This window comes from Vitis riparia, unplaced genomic scaffold (genome assembly GCF_004353265.1).
Source record: "Vitis riparia cultivar Riparia Gloire de Montpellier isolate 1030 unplaced genomic scaffold, EGFV_Vit.rip_1.0 scaffold510_pilon_pilon, whole genome shotgun sequence".
NCBI lineage: Eukaryota > Viridiplantae > Streptophyta > Magnoliopsida > Vitales > Vitaceae > Vitis > Vitis riparia.
Window position 1 is genome coordinate 108,158 of NW_023269693.1, and position 16,829 is coordinate 124,986.

Genomic DNA, 16,829 nt, shown 5'->3' on the forward strand with positions numbered 1-16,829 from the left:
GAATTTAAAAGGTTAAATTAGAAGCTATGTGACGATTGAAATTTTTCGTAGGAAATGGGTCATTTCGCAGCCAAGGGCCATTTTCGCAGCCAAGGGCCACTTTTGCAGCCCATTTCGCAACTGCGAAATGAGAAGGTGGGGATGCAAAATGGCACTTGTTTGCTAAGGGTGCGTTTCGCAGCTGTAAAATAGAGCTTTTGGGGGCCTTGGATGGTTTCGTAGAGGGTTTCGCAACTGCGAAATGGAGGCTTAGGCTGCGAAATGCCATTGTTAGAAATGCCATTGGAATTCAATAATTCCACTACTCCATGATTAAGTACTTGATGGATAATGAATGGACCAATCCACCTAGACTTGAGCTTTCCAGGAAAGATATGGAGTCTTGTGTCATAGAGTAAAACTCTTTGTCCTTTTTGGAATTCCTTGTTAGAAATCAGTTGATCATGCCACTTCTTCATCCTCTGTTTTGCAACTTTGGAGTTGATATAAGCATCATTTCTCAATTCCTCCATCTCATTAAGGTCTAAGCACCTTTTTGCCCCGGCCCTAATCAAGTCCATATTCAGCTTTTTGATTGCCCACCAAGCTTTGTATTCAACTTCCACAGGGAGATGACATGCTTTACCATAGACAAGACGATAGGGGACATGCCAAGAATAGTCTTATAAGCTGTTCTGTATGCCCATAATGAGTCGTGAAGCTTAACAGACCAATCTTTCCTGCTTGTACTCACCACTTTCATCAGTATGTTCTTTATCTCCCTGTTTGCTAGCTCAACTTGCCCGGAAGTCTGTGGATGATAAGGTGTAGCTACCTTATTCTTTACTCCATACTTGGCTAACAAACTTTCAAAAGGCTTGTTGCAAAAATGAGAACCTCCATCACTGATTATAGCTTTGGGCACCCCAAATCTTGCAAAAATGTTCTCTTTCAGAAACTTGAGAACCACTCTATGATCATTTTGTTTACAGGGGACTGCCTCAACCCATTTAGAAACATAATCTACCCCCACCAAGATGTAAGAATTACCAAAAGACATAGGAAAAGGTCCCATAAAGTCAATGCCTCATACATCAAATAGCTCAACTATTAGTATAGGGTTCATGGGCATTTGATTTCTTTTTGTCAGCTTGCCAAGCCTTTGGCATCTATCACAACTTCTACACATGATGTGGGCATCTTTGAAAAGAGATGGCCAAGTAAACCCTGATTGCAACACCTTCATAGCTGTTTTCTGAGAGGCAAAGTGGCCTCCACATGTATTCTCATGACAATGGTTTAGAATTCCCTGTTGCTCTTCCTCAGGCACACACTTCCTTATGATCTGATCTGCACAATACTTAAAAAGGAAAGGTTCTTCCCATAATAAGCATGGATTTTTGCAAAGAAATGCTTCCTGTCCTGTGCATTCCACTCACTTGGAATTTCACCAGTGACTAAATAATTAGCAATATGAGCATACCAAGGAGTTTTGACTAGGAACATAAGTGATTCCTCAGGAAAATCGTCATTAATAGGCAAGACATGAGAATTATGTGCTATAGCTAACCTTGAGAGGTGGTCAGCTACCACATTCTCCACTCCTCTCTTATCTCTGATTTGGAGATTGAATTCTTGTAACAAAAGAATCCATCTTATCAACCTTGGTTTAGCATCTTGCTTTGTCAATAAATACTTCAAGGCTGAATGGTCAGTAAAAACAATAATGAAAGACCCTACCAAATAAGCACGAAATTTGTCCAAGGCAAATACCACAACTAGCAATTCTTTCTCTATAGTTGTGTAGTTCCTTTGGGCTTCGTTCAATGTTTCGCTTGCATAATAGATCACATAGGGCTTCCCATCTTCTCTTTGACCAAGCATAGCTCCTATAGCAAAGTCACTGGCATCACACATTAGTTCAAAAGGTAATTGCCAGTTAGGGGCCCTCACTATTGGAGTTGTTGTTAAAAATTTCTTCAATTGATCAAAGCTATTTTGACGTCTTTCATCCCATACAAACTTAGCATCCTTAGCTAACAGCTCACAAAGAGGTTTTGAAAGCTTTGAAAAGTCTTTGATCAACCTCCTATAGAAACCAGCATGGCCAAGGAACTGCCTTACTCCTTTTACAGTTGTTGGGGATGGCAATTTGGAAATGAGCTCCACCTTTGCTTTATCAACTTCAATGCCCTTTTCGGAGATGATATGACCAAGGACAATTCCTTGACGTACCATAAAATGGCACTTCTCTCAATTGAGCACCAAGTCTTTTTCAATGCATCTGTGAAAAACCGCTTCCAAATTGACTAAACATTCCTCAAATGTACCTCCATATACGGTGATGTCATCCATGAAAACCTCCATAATTCGCTCCACCATATCACTGAAGATACTCAACATACACCTTTGAAATGTTACAGGTGCATTGCATAAACCAAAAGGCATTCTTCTATAAGCATATGTTCCAAATGGACATGTAAAAGTGGTATTTTCCTGATCTTCCACAACAATCTCAATCTGAAAATACCCTGAATACCCATCCAAAAAATAGTAGAACGGATGGCCAGAGACTCTCTCCAACACTTGATCGATAAATGGCAATGGAAAATGATCTTTCCTGGTTACTGCATTCAACTTTCTATAATCAATACACACCCTCCACCCTGAAGTGAGACGCGTAGTGATTTCTTCTCCATCATTCTGAACTACAGTGATCCCTAATTTCTTTGGTACCACTTGAGTAGGACTCACCCAAGAGCTGTCAGATATAGGGTAGATAATACCTGCTTGAAGTAGCTTCAGCACCTCAGCTCGCACAACCTCTTGTAAATGAGGATTCAATCTCCTTTGAAATTGATGAATTGGCTTAGCTTCCTCCTCCATATATATATGATGCGTGCAAACTAAAGGACTAATGCCTTTTAAATCAGATATTTGCCATCCTATAGCTTTCTTACACCTCTGAAGAACTTCCAGTAAACACTTCTCTTGATGATTGGTCAGAGATGAAGATATTACAACAGGACATTGATTATTTTCTTCAAGGTATGTGTATTTCAGCTCTGCAGGTAGAGGCTTCAAATTGAGTTTTGGGATCTCTTTTTCAGCATCTGCTCCTCCTTCTTTATTGAACAAAGGTAGAATCTCTTCTATCCTCCTCCAACTTTGTAAAATAGCAAGCTCATTAGGAGGTTCAGACAAACCTTCCTCACAATCCACAAAACTTTCATTCAGCTTGTCTTGCACATTCTGATTACAGTGCTCCTCTACCAGAGTATCAATAATACACACTTCTTCTGGACCCTCTTCTTATTCTGGAATGATTTGCTTTTTAGACATATAAAAAATGTTGAGATCAAGTGTCATATTGCCAAAAGTGAGTTGCATGAGCCCATTCCTACAGTTGATGATTGCATTTGAGGTAGCTAGGAATGGCCTTCCCAGGATGATAGGAACTAAATTAGCTTCATTAACATTAGGATCCGTGTCAAGAACAATAAAATCCACTGGATAGTAGAAATTATCAACTTGAACCAAGACATCCTCAATTACTCCTCTGGGAATTTTTACTGATCTATCTGCTAGAGATAGAGTGATTGCTGTTGGCTTCAACTCACCAAGCCCCAATTGCTTATAGACAGTATATGGAAGCAAATTCACACTTGCTCCCAAGTCCAATAAAGCTTTCTCTACTACCTTTCCTCCAATCATGACTGAAATGGTAGGACTTCCCGGATCTTTGTACTTCAAAGGAGATTTACACTGTAAGATTGCACTTACTTGCTCAGTCAAGAAGGCTTTCTTATTTACAGTCAACCCTCTTTTGATTGTACACAAGTCCTTTAGGAATTTTGCATATGTTGGAACTTGCTTAATCATATCCAACAGTGGGATATTGACTTTAACTTGTCTCAATACTTCAAGAATTTCAGCTGCATTTCTAATCCCCTTCTTCCCATGCAATGCTTGAGGAAAAGGTGGAGAAGTTGATTTCTTCAGTCTTTCTTCCTTCAGAAGTTCCTTCTCTGGATTTGCATTCATTGTTGATTCAGAGTCCTCTTTCTTCTCACTGATCTCTCCTTCTTTGTCTTTCATTTCCTCCTCTTTCATTGCCTCTTCTTCTTCAACAGGTGGCTTAGGTGGTGGCTGCTCAATTTTCTTACCACTCCTTAGAGTGATCAAGGCTTTGACATCTTTCATCTGTGATGATTCCCCCTCATGGCTTTCCACTTCTTGGACACCCTTGGGATTTTGGTGGGGTTGGGAAGGAAATCTTCCCTTTTCTTGTAGTGTATTCAAATTTGTGAGCCTTGATATTGAGTACTGGAGATTATCTATCCTTTGGGTTATATCATTTTGCATTCCATCCATCCTTTTGTTCAGAGTATTTTCTACTCTGTCAATTCTTTGATTAAGTTGAGTATTGATGGCTTTTTGTTCTCCAACAAAATCTCCCACTACCTTGCTGAGATTCAAAATGGCTTGTTCAAGACTTGAAGATTGCTGAGATGGTTGATCTGGCTGTTGGTACTGAGGTGCTCTAGGCTTCCATGAAAAAATTGGATGATTCCTCCAACTTGAGTTGTAAGTATTTCCATAGGGCGCATTGTTATTGGGCTTGAATTGTCCAACAACTTTTGCTTGCTCTCCAAACATTTCCCTTTCAGCTGAAACTGTAGGGCATTCCTCCACCAAGTGTTCATAGGATTGACAATTAGGACAAAGCTTCACTTGCACTGGTGATTCAGCAACAGCTTGCACTTCATGCATTTTTTTCAGTTCCAGCTCCTCCAATCTTCTTGTCACAGCTGCAAACTTTGCTTTCGTATCATCCTCTTCTTTCAAGGTATACATCCCAGCCTTAGCATTGTAAGCATTCAGTTGAGACTTCATCCTTCCCACTTCTCCTTTGGTTAGTTTATCCCATCCCCTTGAAACTTCAGCTACATAATTCAAGAAATCCATAGCTTCCTCCGGATTTTTGCTCATGAAATCTCCTCCACACATTGTCTCCAGGAGTTGCTTCATTGGGGATGACATCCCATCATAAAAATAGCTCACCAATAGCCAAGTATCAAAACCATGGTGAGGACAAGCATTTATAGCTTCCATATATCTTTCCCAACACTCATAGAATTTCTCATTCTCTTTAGCTGAGAAGTTTGAAATTTGCCTTTTCAAGCCATTTGTTCTATGAGTGGGAAAAAAATTCTTAAGGAATTCAGCTTGTAAGTCAGTCCAAGTACGGATACTCCTTGGCCTTAAAGAATTAAGCCAAATTTTGGCTTTATCCTTTAAAGTAAAAGGAAATAGCTTAAGCCTCATCAAATCAATTGAAGCTCCTCCCTCTTGGAATGTATTACAAACATCTTCAAATTCCTTAATATGTGCATAGGGATTCTCACTTTCCATTCCATGGAAAGTTGGTAGAAGTGGAACAATATATGGTCTGATCACTAGCTGCTCTATAGGAGGTATTATACATGATGGTGCACTCATACGAGGTGGATGCATACGGTCCCTCATTGATCTAAATTCATTAAGATTGTCTTGACGAACTTGGTGACTATGCTGATCTTCAGGTGTAGTTTCCATGATATTCAAGCTCAACCTTAGTATGAGGTGAATCACTTCTAACAAGCCTTCCTCTACTGCCTCATATCCACTTTGGCATATACAACTAGTAACTATCTGAAACTAAAATGAAAATACAGGACAACAAAAGAAAACAAGGCTATAAAAACAAAATAAAACTAAGCTGAATTTAAAAGCTAACTTAGATTATGAATAAGTAGAAAAGAAAGAAAAAGAATTAATAAATCAAAAGAAACGTTACCAAACTTGTGATGAAAATCACAAGTACACTGAAATAGTATCACTAGTTCTTGACACCTTCCTCGGCAACGGCGCCATTTGATTCATGCCTAATTAGTGTCTCAGCTGATTCATGTCCAGCTGGTGCTCCTTGATTGAGGGAGTAATCAACAAAATTTATAACCTAAAACACCATGAACTAGGGTAGCAAATAAAAAGCTACTATAGCATAGTGGCTCTAGGATCGTTCCACTGGGAAGGGTACTCAAGTTGAAAATGATACCAATTCAAAGTGAATTGGTGTTGTTTCATTTCAAGATTAGCTTAAGAAATAAAACACAAACTTTGGTTGAAAAAGGGTTAAGCTTAGGTTAACAACACAACAAGTGATGAAAATTACTTAAGAAGAAAAGCATTCCTTGGAGATTCAGGTTTACAGGGGAGGTTCCTCATGCAAAAGCATAGCTCCGGTCAGTTGGTTCATTTCCTCACATTAGAGAATTAACATAAAGTCAATTCTCTAACAGGTGCTGCACAAATGCATCCCTCAATTGGATTTCAGCTTTAATTCTCTCACTGATGCAACTTGCAATGGTTCGAGCCTCTCAATTAGCCTTTACCATTCAAGGTGATCTTTAACCTTGGATTACCCGTCAAAAGCTCGCAAGAGGTAACTAATGGATGTCTCCTTAGAGTCCAAAAGCTTACCAAGTGTTGGCTATTCTAGAAAATCCTACCTTCAAGTCACCTACCAAAGGCTCGCAAGGGGTAAACTAGTGCATCTCCATGGTTAGAGACCACTTGCCTTACCAAGTGTTGGCCCAGGTGACTCCAAGGTGTTTTAAGTTAACTAAAAACATTAGAAACCATTCATGGAACACACTTTCTCTTCATTCTTAGCTGAAACCACAAAGCTTTTGATTCTTGCACTTGGAACCTTTCCTGGCAACCTTAACTCCAAGAAACTAAAAGGTTTAGTTACTCATTCTCTGGGGAAAGCTCCTCCGAGAGTGCATAACTTAGTAAAATAAATAAAAAACACAATCAAAGTGAGAAGGTAAAGCAGAGCTCAAGCTCTGTTTATTTCTTCCTTTGAAATTTTTACAAAAGGTTCCTCTCCCTCAGAACAGGCTCCTCGGGCTCTATAAATACCAAAATTACATTTACAGCTATTACAAGGATATTTTAGCCAAATTCCTAACTTAAAAGCTAAGGAATTCTATAACTGGTGGCTTACAAGGAGAATTTGGGCATTTAGGCAACAAAAATCTAATGAAAAATATCTCCAAGTGTCGGTTACAAATATCGGGAAGTACTAAGGACCATTTCGCAGGTGCATAAGAAGGGCTGCGAAATTTCTTTGCAGTAAAAGGCTGATTCAACACCTCTGCGAAGTTGACTTCCATCTGGTGGTGTTTGGCTTCCATCGCGGCGTGAAGCTTCAGGGGAAATCTATAGCACTATACAAAAGTGTTGCGAAATCATTCCGCAACAAAAGGCTGATTCCGCAGCACTTTTCTGAATCCTTCCTTCAGCTTGGAGCAATCATCTTCCAAAGGCTGTAACTTCCTCATTTCAACTCCGAATTGTACACGGTTTGAAGCATTGGATTGTTGACTTCCTAAGATTTCAAATGACATATAGCATGCATAATTTGGACTTCAGGAAGTGCTCCAAAAGTGGCTGCAGTGACTGTCATCAAGAGTGCTTCATGGCTGGATTCTCTTTGCTTTGCCTCCTTGCATTTCCACTTTGCTATGGCAAAAGTGCTTCAAAGCTTTGATTCTTCATGCCTTTAAGCTTCCCATTCTTTTCCAAGGATTCCATATAACTCTCCTCAATCTCATAATGCTTTGGTGATCAAAATACTAACAAAAACATCAAAACTTACACAATTTGATTAGAATTGATTGAAAGGGGCCTTAACATGCTAATTGGGTTAAAAGGCACTAACTACTACTCAAAAGTGTTTAAAAGGATTATTTAAAAGCTATCAAATAGCACTTTTTGAGTAGTAATCACCTTCATGGCTATTTTCTGGGAGGCAAAGTAGCCTCCACATGCACTCTCATGGCAATGACTGAGGATTCCTTATTGCTCTTCTTTAGGGACACACTTTCTTATTATTTGATTTGTACAATACTTGAAAAGGAAAGGTTCTTCCCAATAATAAGCATGAATCTTTGCAAAGAAGTGCTTCCTGTCTTGTGCTTTCCACTCACTTGGAACTTCACCAATAACTAGATAGTTAGCAATATGAGCATACCAAGGAGTTTTTTCTAGCAACATAAGTGATTCATCTGGAAAGTCATCATTAATAGGTAAGACATGGGAATTGTGTGCTATAGCCAACGTTGAAAGGTGGTCAGCTACCACATTCTCCACTCCTTTCTTATCTCTGATTTGGAGATCGAACTCTCGTAGTAAGAGAATCCATCTAATCAACCTTGCTTTTGCATCTTGCTTTGTCAATAAATACTTCAAGGCTAAATGGTCAGTGAAAACAATGATGAAAGACCCTACTAGATAAGCACGAAACTTGTTTAAGGCAAACACTACAGCTAACAATTCTTTCTCTGTAGTTGTGTAATTCCTTGGAGCAGTTGTTAAGAATTGCTTCAGTTGATCGAAACTCCTTTGACATCTTTCATCCCATACAAATTTAGCATCCTTAGCTAAAAGTTCACAAAGAGGCACTACTACAAAAATAGTTTATGGTGTCACTATTTACGTGTCACTTTTAAAATAATGACACCATAGGATTTATAATTAATAAAGGTGACACATCATATAAAAAATCTTCAATTGAGGTAGTTAGATGATATTAATTTTATATTTATAGTGTCATTTTTTGGGAAGTGACATCATATAAAATAATTTTTTTTAAGTATTATAACCCATTTTTAGAATTAATAATGATGGATACTATATAAAAATCTCATTGTTACCATATCTCACCCACAATCCAAAAAATCTCAATATATAAATCCTATATATAAAATCGTGATCTTCTTCAACCTTTTCTCTCACCCATAGTCAACACGCTCACAACCGACATTCTTCACTTTGTGGACTCCCAAGTAACCCAAAATCTCTTGGATCTATCATTTTTTTTTCTTTTATTAATGTCATTATATTAATTGTTTCAACATCTTTGTATTATGGTTTTTGTGAATTGTGTATTCTTGAGTTGTAGGGAAGAAAAATTTAGGTTTAATCTTCTAGCATAGAAGAAAAAACTGTAGATTAATTGATTTTTTAATCTAAACCAAACACATGATCAAATCCTTAAAAAAAGTGAAAAAATAGGAAAAAAAATGAATAATTTTTAATATCTATTTGTGTGAGAATGACAGGTACAAAATTTTTTTGAGATATACTATCACATAATCTTCATCCTTTCTAAAAAACGAGAAAGGAAAAAAAAATGATTTTTCTGTTTGTATCTAAGTGAGAATGAGATATAGAATTTCATTGAGAGTATCCAACCCCAAAAGGACCAATTCGGGAAGGCATGTGTGGTATTGATGGGAGATGATAAGATGGAAATCATAACCATAGCCATGTTCGATCTCTCTATGTCTTTCTATCCTCTTCAATTAATTCATGGGCATAGACATTTTATTTAGTTTTTATATTTAGTTTATTTATAGTTTATTTAGTTTCTAATATCCAATTAGCTAGATATTTTATTTGATTTTATTTTTATATTTAAGTAGTTGAGTTTTGGAAAGTTTTTATATTTTGTTAATAAAAATAGATATGAGGACTTAAAGGGTTTATATTCAGGTAGTGCTTGAGCCAAGGAAAATGATAGTCCACTATCTTGACCCTATGCATCACAAACCATGTGAGGACTTAAAGGATATCGTAAACATGTAAGTTCTTCCTATTATTTTTCATAGTATTATTTTTAAATAAAAAAAATACATTCACCTCAAACACATTTTTTTATTATTTATATATATTAAAACATATAACATTTACTTATTTTTAAAATGTACCCATTGAACTTATTTACATAGGACTCTTCGAATATCTACAAAGAAAACATCTAAGAGGGAGTCATCTTAGCAACTAGTGCAAGTGACATCCAAAAATTTTTCTTTACACATTAGCTTATGCATTTGCACCATTTATATATGTGAGTACTAATGTTATTTTATAATTGATCGATTAGTGTCCAAGACAAGAAGGAGGGTTCGAATGTGGCTACTTTGTTATGAGATTCATTAAAGAGATAATTTTTTATCCTACAATTATTGCTTCAAAGGTATTACTTATTTAATGAATTGTACATAGTTTTAGGCTTCCAAATGTTATGCATTTTAATGTTATTTTCTTATTTGATTTCAGTTTTGTGATAAAAAAAAACATATTCTCAAGTAGAATTATATTTCCATTTATTCATCAGAAGAAGCGCCCTTCGATGAAATTAGAGGAGAATGGGCTACTTTTGTGCTACAACTAATCATGAATCATGTTAATGCATCATGATCACCATGCATGGTGAGTCCCTTAGCTACTACATGAATTTTTCCATAGGTATTGTATAGTAATGCTTATTCTTTGAATAATGTTTCTATTTGAAAAAAAAAATAGTTCTTAGATTTGTTCATTTATGATAACATCGATCCATGTTTATTTTCTTCAATAAAAATCTCTAAAACTCATTAAATTTTGAAATGCAGGTATACACTCTTGGGATGGTGAAATGGAGAATAAAAAGAAAGAAGAAGGCAACAAGATTTTGGGTTTTTAAATGCAACTCTTATGTTATACGTCGTAGGACATAAACGTTACTTTAATTGCAACTGAGAAATTTAGATTTTTAGATGGGACTTTTATGTCATTTTATGGTTGGCCGGTTTTATGCTTAGGAAATGGAGGTATACATGAATCTTGGGATCTTTAACATTTCTAAATCATGTTTTGGTATGTATTCACTCTTCTTTTTTAGTTTTGATGGGTTTGATATGTTGGACGTACTATCCTTTTGTGAACATTTGATATACAAATATTATTAGATGATCAATGTATTATGAGTTATTCCAGAAACATTACAGAAAAATGAGTTAAATATAATATGATTGTTATATTTATGGACAAAATATAAATAGGTTAATCTTATTAATTCATAAGCATTACAAAAATCAACAACTAAAACCAATCATATCTTCCACAATAATTTACAATGATGTGATACCATAACTTAAAGGTGATGCATTTAATGTGACATCATTACTCAAAGATGATGTATTTAATGTGACACCCTATCATCACTAGAAATATATGGTGTCACTTCCGAATGGGTCACCATTTATCTACTTTGGTGTCACTTCCAAATACGTCACCAATTGGTACCCTCTATGGTGTCAGTGGAGAAGGTGACGCTATGTTGTAGTGACATCCTATGTTTATGGTGACTCGTTATAAATGTCACCATATACCTTTTTCCTTGTAGTGAGGCTTTGAAAGCTTAGAGAAATCTTTTATAAACCTCCTGTAGAACCCTACATGGCCAAGAAATTGCCTTACTCCTTTTATAGTTGTTGGGGATGCCAATTTCACAATAAGTTCCACCTTTGCTTTATCAACTTCAATGCCTCTCTCTGAGATGATATGGCCAAGGACAATTCCTTGTTGTACCAAAAAATGGCATTTCTCCCAATTAAGCACCAAGTCCTTTTCAATGCAATTGTTCAGAACCGTTTCCAAGTTGACTAAGAATTCTTCAAATGTAATTCCGTATATGGTGATGTCATCCATGAAAACCTCCATAATTCGCTCCACCATATCATTGAAGATACTTAGCATACATCGTTGGAATGTTGCAGGTGCATTACATAAACCAAAAGGCATTCTTCCATAGGCATATGTTCCCAATGGACATGTGAAAGTGGTATTCTCCTGGTCTTCAACATCAATTTCAATTTGAAAATACCCGGAGTAGCCGTCCAAGAAACAATAGAAAGGATGGCCAGAGACTCTCTCTAACCCTTGATCAATAAATGGCAATGGAAAATGATCCTTCCTTGTCACAACATTCAATTTTCTATAATCAATACACACCCTCCAACCTAAAGTGAGGCGTGTAGTAACTTCTTCTCCCTTTTCATTTTGGACCACCGTAATCCCTGAATTATTTGGTACCACTTGAGTAGGACTTACCCAAGGGTTATCGGATATGGGGTAGATAATACCTGGTTGAAGTAGCTTCAGAACCTCAGCTAGCGCCACCTCTTGTAAATGAGGATTCAATCTTCTTTGAGGTTGACGAATTGGTTTAGCTTCTTCTTCCATGTATATATAATGTGTACAAACCAAAGGACTGATGCCTTTCAAGTCATATATTTGCCATCCTATTACTTTCTTACACCTCTTGAGAACTTCAAGTAAACACATCTCCTAAGAAGTAGTAAGAGATGAAGATATAACAATAGGGCATTGTTTATTCTCTTCTAAGTATGTATATTTCAACTCCATGGGCAGAGGCTTTAGATTGAGCTTTGGGGTCTCTTCTTTAGCAGCTTCTTGTGCCTCCTCTTTATTGAACAAAGGTAGAATCTCTTCTCTCCTCCTCCAACCTTGTAGAGTAGTAAGCACATTTGAGGGTTTAGGCAACCCTTCTTCAAGATCCCCAAGACTTTCATTCAACTTGTCTTGCATCTTCTGATTATAGTGCTCCTCCACTAGAGTATCAATAATGCACACCTCTTCTGGACTTCTTCTTCTTCTTTCGAAGTGATTGGCTTTTTGGACATATAGAAGATATTGAGCTCCAATGTCATGTTGCCAAACGTGAGTTGCATGAGTCCATTCCTACAATTTATGATTGCATTTGATGTAGCAAGGAATGGCCTTCCAAGGATGATAGGAACATAATTAGTTTCCTTGACAATTGGGTCTATGTCAAGAACAACAAAGTCTAATGGATAGTAGAAATTATCAACTTGAACTAAGACATCTTCAATTACCCTCCTTGGAATTTTCACTAATCTATCTGCTAGAGATAGGGTGATTGATATTGGCTTCAATTCACCAAGTCCCAATTGCTTGTAGACAGAGTATGGTAGCAAATTCACACTTTCTCCCAAGTCTAACAAAGCTTTCTCCACTACTGTTCCTCCAATCATGACTAAAATGGTAAGGCAACCCAGATCTTTGTACTTCAAAGGAGACTTGCATTGTATGATAGCACTTACTTGCTCAGTCAAGAAGACTTTCTTATTCACATTCAACCCTCTTTTGATAGTACACAAGTCCTTTAGGAATTTTGCATAAGTTGGAACCTGTTTAATCATATCTAGCAATAGGATATTGACTTTCACTTGTCTCAATACTTCAAGAATTTCTGATGCATTTCTGATTCCCTTTTTCCCATGCAAAGGTTGAGGAAAAGGTGGAGGCGTGTGTTTCTTCATCACATCTCCCTTAATATGTACTTTCTTCAGATTTGCATTCATTTTTGAATCATGGTCCTTTTTCCCTTCACTGGTATCTTTCTTCTTTCCTTTTATTTCCTCCCTCTTCTCTGTCTTTTCTTCTTCTTCTTTAACATGTGGCTTGGGTGTTGGCAGCTCAACCTTTTTACCACTCCTTAGAGTGATCAAGGCTTTAACATCTCTCACCTGTGAAGACTCTCCTTCATGAGTTTCCACTTCATGGATACCCTTGGGGTTTTGGTGAGGTTGAGAAGGAAACCTACCCTTCTCTTGCACTGTGTTCAGGTTAGTGAGCCTTGAGATTGAGTATTGGAGATTATCTATCTTCTGAGATAAATCATTTTGCATCCCATCCATCCTTTTATTCAATGTATTCTCTAAACTGTCAATTCTTTGATTGAGTTAAGGATTGATGGATTTTTTATCTCCAACAAAATCTCCCACAACCTTGCTTATATTCACTATTGCTTGTTCAAGTTTTGAAGCTTGTTGAGATGGTTGAGCTAGCTGTGTATACAGAGGTGCTCTTGGTTTCTAGGAGAAATTTGGATGGTTCCTCCAATTTGAGTTGTAAGTATTTCCATACGAAGCATTGTTGTTGGGCTTGAATTGTCCAATGACATTTGCTTGATCTCCAAACATTTACCTAGTAGCTGGAATTGTAGGGTGATTACTACTCAAAAAGTGCTATTTCATAGCTTGTAATTAACTCTTTTAAACACTTTTGAGTAGTAATTATTACCTTTTAACTCAATTGACATGTTAAGGACCCTTGCAATCGTTTCTAATCAAATTGTGTTAAGTTTTGGTGTTTTTGATAGCTTTTAGCTACACCAAAGCAATCCAAGAATGAGGGAGATCTGTATATAGTTCATGGCAAAGCTTTTGGAAGCTCAAATTCATGAAGAACCAAGCGTTGGAGCTCCATAGCCTTTTGCCAAAGTCGTTCAAAGTATGCAAAGAGGAGAAAATGAGAGAGGAAAAACAGAGTGAGGAAAACAGAGGACAGCATCTGCAGTCTTCTTTCGCACTTTTGAAGCACTTCTCGAAGTCCATTTTCTACATTCTATATACCATTTCAAATCTTGGGAAGTCAATAATCCAATGCTTCAAAAGGTGTGCAATTCGGAGTTGAAATGAAGGAGTTACAGCCATTGGAAGCCAATCACTCCAAGCTGAAGGAAGAATTTTGCACAGCTGCGAAATCACCCTTTTGCTGCGAAATGATTTCGCAGCCATTTTGCACAGTGCTGTGGAATTCCTCCTGAAGTTTCCCGATATTTGTGCACCGACTCTTTTAGATCTTTTCTTCAGATATTTTTGTATAAATTTCCATTTTCTCTTTGTATTCAGCCACTCATGTAATTCCTTAGCTAGGAAGTATCCAAGGAAGGGTAAATTACCTTCCTATATAAACTCTCTTGTAAACACTAGAAAGAGGACTTTTGGAGGAGCTTGTTCCAGGGGGACTCTCGGGGAGCTTTTTCCAGGAGATCCATCATATATAGATATATAATATATGTGAAATCGACGAACAGAGCACTTACTCTGTTTCTTCTTTATGTTTATGTTTTATCGTTATTTTTCTTTCTAGCCAATCAAACTCTGAGGATTTTTCCTCAGAGGATGAGAGGCTAGGCTCTTCGTCTCTTGGAGTGAAGAAAGCCGGGTAAGTTTCCTCATGCATAAATTGGAAGTTTTGTTGTTTTAGTTTTTAATGAAGAGAAAGTGTGACCCGTTAAAGGTTTTTATCTTTTTAGTTAACTTAAAACGCCTTTAAATCACCTAGGCTAACACTTGGTAAGGCAAGTGATCTCCGTCCATGGAGATTCACTAGTTTACCCCTTGCGAGCCTCTGGGAGGTGACTTGAAGGTAGGATTTTCTAGAATTGCCAACACTTGGTAAGCTTTTGGACTCCAAGGAGACATCAATTAGTTATCTCCTGCGAGCTTTTAACGAGTAATCCAAGGTTAAAGATCACCTTGAATGGCAAATGCTCGGTGAGAGGCACGAGCCATTGCAAGTTGCATCAGTGAGAGGGATTAGTGTTTGAACCCATTTAAGGGAAGCATCTGTACAACACCGGTTGGAGAAGGAACTATATGTTAATTCTCTAATGAGAGGAAAAGAAACAAGTGATCAGAACTCCCTTTTTGTATGAGGAATCTGAGCCTAGTGATCTAAACTCCAAGAAACACTTTTCTTTGTAAGTAAAATCAGTTACTATTTTTGGTTAGCTTAAAACCAATCCTTTTTCCACCAAAGTTTATGTTTTCTTTTAAAGTTAACCTTGAAATGAAAAGGCACCAATTCATCTTTGAATTAATATCATTTGTGAAGTGAAAACCCATCCCAGTGAACGATCCTAAAGCCACTATACTATAGTAGCTTTGTCTTTGCTACCCTAGTTCATGGTGTAATAGGTTATAAATTTTGTTGATTACTCCCTCAATCAAGGAGCACCAGCTGGACACGAATCAGCTGAGACACCAATTAGGCATGAATCATAGGGCACTCCTCCACCTAGCGCTCATAAGATTGACAAATAGGACATGGCTTGACTTGCACTGGTGTTTCAGCAACAACTTGCACTTCATGTATTTTTTTCAGTTCTAGCTCCTCCAATCTTCTCATTATAGCTGCAACCTTTGCTTTCATATCAACATATTCATTCAAGGTGTACATCCCAGCCTTAGCATTAAAGGCATTTGGTTGAGACTTCATCTTCCCCACTTCTCCTTTGTTCGGTTCATCCCATCATCTTGAAACTTCAGCCACATAACTCAAGAAATCCATGGCTTCCTCTAGATTCTTACTCATGAAATCTCCTCCACACATTGTCTCGAGGAGTTGTTTCATTGTGGAAGACATCCCATCATAAAAGTAACTCACCAATAGCCATGTATAAAAACCACGATGAGGACAAGCATTGATGGCTTCCATGTATCTTTCCCAACACTCATAGAATTTCTCATTCTCTTTAGCTGAGAAGTTTGAAATTTGCCTTTTCAATCCATTTGTTTTATGAGTAGGAAAAAAAATCTTGACGAATTCAGCTTGCAAATATGTCCAAGTGCAAATACTCATTGGCCTTAAAGAATTAAGCCAAATCTTGGCCTTATCCTTTAAAGTAAAAGGAAATAGCTTCAGCCTCATCAAGTCGATTGAAGCTCCTCCTTCTTGAAATGTATTACAAACATCTTCAAATTCCTTGATATGGGCATAGGGATTCTCACTTTCCATCCCATGGAAAGTTGGTAGAAGTGGAATAATATGCGGTCTAATTACTAGCTGCTCTGTAGGGCGCACTATACATGATGTGCACTCATACGAGGTGGATGCATGCGGTCCCTCATTGATCTGAATGTATTGGGATTGTCCTGGTGACTATGATGACTATGCTGATCTTCAGGTGTAGCTTCCAAGATGTTCAAGCTCAATTCCAATTCCTTGTTATGAGGTGTTTCAAGTTTCACAAGCCTTCCTCCACTATCTCATATCCAATTTGGCATACACAACTATTATCAACTGTATCAAAAACAAAGAAACAAAAGAAAACAAGACTACAAAAAGACTAAGATTAACTA